The 4,900-nt window shown below is 51.2% G+C and overlaps 1 protein-coding gene across 2 annotated transcripts in view; it reads right to left on the bottom strand.

The window, feature by feature from the left end:
• Window positions 1-335, bottom strand: part of ZNF608 (zinc finger protein 608) — an 83,926-nt gene extending 83,591 nt beyond the window's left edge. For both annotated transcript variants that reach the window (XM_041484185.1, XM_041484187.1), the window contains exon 1: window positions 110-335. The gene's annotated coding sequence lies outside the window, so the exon portion shown is untranslated. The remainder of the gene's footprint in view (window positions 1-109) is intronic.
• Window positions 336-4,900: the final 4,565 nt, after the last annotated feature.

Below are 4,900 nucleotides of genomic sequence, written 5' to 3' on the forward strand. Positions count from 1 at the left end.
GGCGGGCCGCGCCCGGCCGCGGCCCGCCGCCTGAGCTGGAGTCCCGGAGTGCCCCCCAGGAACGCCTCGCCGAGCCCGCCGCCACCTCCCTGGGGGGGGGCCCATTTACCTCAGGGCTCTCCCTTGCCTGCGCCTCAGGGCCGGCAGAACGAGACGGCGATGGAAGCGGGCAGCCGCCGGGGGACGAGCCCACCCCCACCCCGCAGCTCCAGCCTCGCGTTTCTGGTGTCTCGGTGTGACATGCGAGGTGCCTCCCGGTCTGTCGGTGTCCCATCGCTCCTGCTAACGAGCGCAGTGCTCTAGGGGCCCGGGGGGGCGGGGAAGCAATGGAGACTTTTGGCTGTAATGGTGTCACTTTTGTTCCCCCCCTCCCCCACCCTGGGTTAGTTAAAACCCAAAAAAGGCACTACGCTTTAACGCCCCGCAAGTGCACAGTCAAGTATGATTTGTGTGGCTACAGTGCTTTCACCCTCTTACTTCCCTCAAATAACTCACCCTGTTTGTGGGATTGTTTTGGGGTTTTCTTCCTCTAAAAATCCCCAAGAACTCTAGTTATCTCAACTCCCAAAACTCTTTAACACTCCCGTTTGCAGAGAAAAAAAAAAAAAAAAATCCCCTCTAAGTGCTACAGACACACCACGCAACCGTACTTACGGTCTGTATTGGATCGAGTTGACCTTTTCCTTCTAACTGCATTGAGTGTGTTTTTGTTGCAGCCGCTTTTTATTTTAGGAAAAAAAAAAAAAATCTAATCTCGCACCACCCCGCCCCCCCCAGGCATTGTACACTCACACGTTCCGCACTCAGGCGCACACGACGCACACGCACGCAGCCCCTCGCTCTGCAGCCCGCAGCCTACACCGAGCCTCCTTGCTGCAGCCAGATACAAAATCGTGTTTCCCATTTCAATTATCCTACATAACATTTAAAGCTGAGGGAGAGGAAAAGAAATGAGGGGAGGGGGAAAAAAAAAAAAAGGGGGGAGGGGGGGGAGGTCTAATGTCTTCAACAGATTTATTGTGTTTGGAGGAAGAGACCACCAGATATCATGAACCTTCCTTTCTTTCTAGAAACAAAATTAAAACAACAACGACAAAAAGGAAAAAAAAAAAAAAAAAAGAAAAATAAAAAGGAAACCAAAATAAAATAAAAAATAAGAACTGGGGAGAGAAGGCAAACGCGGCATGTGTGTCTGTCCCCTCACAGGCTGACGCACAGGGGACAGGGGCGCTGCCCCCACAGCAACGGCCGAGGCGGGGGAGTGGGAGCCTCGCTCCGCGCGGTACCTGAGAGGCACTTTTCTTTGTTCGCGATGCCCTTTCCCTGCCGGCCAATCAGCACCCAGCTTTTATGAAACCGGGCCCTGCCATTGGCCCGCCGCTCCTCCTGCCTGCCGGCGAGGGCGAGAGACACAAACACGCACCCGCTCACACCCCCGGCGCCCGCTCGCACTCGCGCCTTGCAGCCCGGCACACGCTGCAGCCCCGCACACACCCCCGCCCGACACCCGCACACGCTGCACCCCCGCACACGCTGCACCCCCCATAACATTTAAAGCTGAGGGAGAGGAAAAGAAATGAGGGGAGGGGGAAAAAAAAAAAAAGAGAGGAGGAGGAGGAGGGGAAAAAAATAGAAAACCAAGGTGGAGTGTAGCTCTGCCAAGACTCACACGTCGGGAGGAAGACTCCCTCATTTCTTTTTAATTTAATTTCAGGGCAGTTTTCGAAGCCATGATGAATGATTTTTCTGTGCCGGTTTCAAAGAGGCAATTTAGAATCTCAGTCATAATTTTTAAATGCCCCCTCATTCAAAATTATAACAGCTTGAAGCCAGCGAGAGAGGGTTGCTGATACACATGTGCGATTATTTTCGTGCTTAGTGGAGGAGAAAAGCAAACAGTGTCTGGAGGAAGGGGCTGAGGGGAGCTTCAGGGTAGGGCAGCACCCCCATCTCTGCTTGGGGGTCACCGAGGCGCTGCTCCGCTCTCCGATCAGCCCTCTTTCTTGCATTCACTTTTTCAGCTCCTCATGTATTTTATTACATATCCATTTTTACAATATGGCTTAAGTTAGATAGGTCGGATTTTACTCTTTCTTTCTTCCTTTTTTTTTTTTTTTTTTTTTTTTTTTTTTTTTTTTTTTTTTCCCTTCCTCTTTTTCGGAAGGAAGGGGAGCAGAAAATAACCCTTTTGTTTCCAGACTGCTGATTTACTGCCGCACGCACTGAAGTGTGAATGCCAGCGACCCTATAACTACCACGTGAACATCCTTTCACAGGAATTAGTAACACAAATCTTCCCTATCGGGCTTTGTGTAGCTCGAAAATATCCCCCTTAATCATTCCTTTTGTTTACGTTGGGAGCCATTATGCTACACCACTGCGTTAAATTGCGTTTAACCCTTCGCGGACGGCGGGGGTGGAATGGGGACGGCGGCGGCCGCCGCCCGCGGGCACTGGAGGATCGGGAGGTGGGGGCACTAGCCCCGCGGACACCCTGTTCCTTTTAATATCCTTAAGCACGATCTACTATTTTTGTGTGTGTGTGTGTGTGTCTTTTTCCTCGCTTTGACTTTTTTTCCCCCTTCCTTTTCCCCTTGATCTCGCTGGGACTGATCTCCCTGTGAAAATCGATACGGGATGTTTTTCTTGCCAAACGTACGCATCGCCCAAGTCAAGATTTCCGGCAAGAAGTCAAAGCGTGGCATTTACGATGTCCTGCACACCCATGACAGGGTGACAAAATACCTCTTTGGACTTCGTCCAGCTGAGCAAATCACGCGCGTCAGCGTCCCCGCGTTGCAGGCTTCCCAATAAAAGGGGCGATTAGTGGAGAGGTGCCAGAGGAGCAAAGCCCCCTCAGACCCGGCTTTGCAGAAGGTGAAACAAGACTAGTGGGGGTAAAAACCGCCCGTGGCGTGGCACTCGATCGCGCTATGGCCAGCAGGTCACAGCGACCAGGGGCCCCGGGAGAAAAGGCTGCCCTCCAGGTCCAAGAGCCCCTCACGCCGCGGGCATTGGGGTCACCAACACACGCTACCTTGGGAGGCCTTGAGACTGCTCCGTTTCTCCTGTGTAAAAATACTTACCTTTCAGGGGCTGATAATGAAGGGTTTATTAGCAGGGATATGTTCATTGTCAAGGAGGCCCTTGATCACATTAAATGTTTAAGCCATTAGAAAGGGGGGGAAGGAAGCAAAAAAAAAAAAAAAAAAAAAAAAAAAAAAACACGACAACAACAACAAAAAAAAAAAAAAAAAAACAAAAAAAAAACCAAACAAAAAACAAACAAAAAAAAACCACCCTCATGGCGTGTGTCCAGCACAAACAAGAAATGCTGAGGTGTGAACGATGAATACATCCCTGTCCCGCCCGGGTGTTGGGACAACGCAGGGATAATCGCGAGGAGGACCTGTGAGCGGCCACTTCCCAGCCGGTGTGGCAGCGGACACGGCTGGAGACGCTGCCACCCTCCCCCAGGGAGGGGACACTTGTGCCCAGCATGTGCAATTTGTTTAGGAGTGGGCATGCATAATGTTACGAGGTACCGAAAATCACAGTTTCTCCGGGGTAGCTCTTGAGTGATGTCATTCACTGGTTAGCAAAATTTAAAGATCGGCAACACCAAGCTTTTGGTCTACTTAGTCGTGGATCACTATTCCTGTTTCCTTACAGTATGTATTTTTCAGATTTAGGTAATGGCCCTGAATTTTTCAGTATCGACCTCTGTTTAGACACGTTTCACTTTGGGCTGCTTCTCGTCTGCAAAATTACAGTCATTTTCACATTATTATACAGTGAGTAGGAGACAGTTTGTATTTAGCACTGGGTGGGGGAAGGGGTATTATGGGAAGTGATCTGCTACGGTCAGCACATAATTTCAGCCCAAAGAAAATTGCTTCTGAATAGATGGTCTGTTAACTAGCCAAGGAACAGTCACTGGGAGAGATTACAAAAATGCCTCTGCTTTATCTGCCTTACACCATCATTTTAATTTTTGAAAGCAGCCATCAGTGGAAGAGCCAGCCACAGAGGGTTACTAACTACAGAGGCCAACTGATGGGTAAAGTATCCTTAAAAACCTCCTTAGATCACAAATTTCCGAGGGGAGCCTCCCCTCTCCCCCATTCCCCCGGCATCTGTGATGAGTCTAGAAGGAAGGAGCCTGCCCAGCGTACCGCATGGTTGCCGAAGCAGGGTTTTATTTATCCACTTCTGTGGCAGAAATTAGAGCAAGGCTGCTCGCCGGCCCGTGGGTGCATCTGCAGCGGCCGATTCCTCCATGAGTGCACGCAAAAGGACCAGTGAACTCACATTGTCCCGCCAGGTTGAGAATGTCGGTATTTCAAAAAGCGGCCCGGGCCCGCTGAGTGATTTCGTGGCTTTTCTGCCTTAATTTCTAACTGCTCTCCAAATTAGATTACAACTTTGTATTCCTGCGCATTTTACAAGACAGACAAAAGGCCAATAAATTAGCGATGTTTGTCTAAAATAGGAAACCCGTACTTAACTGATGCAGCTGCAGACCGCTAGTAATACCAAGAGATCACCATTCACCCGCCCTGGTCCCTGTCCGATTTTTTGTTTTGTTTTGTTGGGAGGGTTGTTTGGTTTTTGTCGGTTTTGGTTGTTTTTTTGTTTTTTTTTTTTTTAACCTTGCCAGACATATGCATCGCACACGCTAGGAAAATCACCGCCGAAGGTCTCTTTGTTTGGCGGAGGGCCCGCGAGGCCGCCCCCGCTGCCCCGGCCCGGCCGCAGCCCGCGTCTGCCGCGAGGAGAGGCTCCCGCCGCCCCTCCCGCGGCCGCGCGCTGCCCGCTCCCCCGAGCGCTGAGCGGCCGCCGCCCAATCAGCGCGCCAGAAATCGCTTTCGCGGCGCGCCATTGGCCGGCGGCGCGCGGG

Source organism: Pyrgilauda ruficollis, unplaced genomic scaffold (genome assembly GCF_017590135.1).
Source record: "Pyrgilauda ruficollis isolate IOZ18807 unplaced genomic scaffold, ASM1759013v1 scaffold64, whole genome shotgun sequence".
Lineage (NCBI taxonomy): Eukaryota > Metazoa > Chordata > Aves > Passeriformes > Passeridae > Pyrgilauda > Pyrgilauda ruficollis.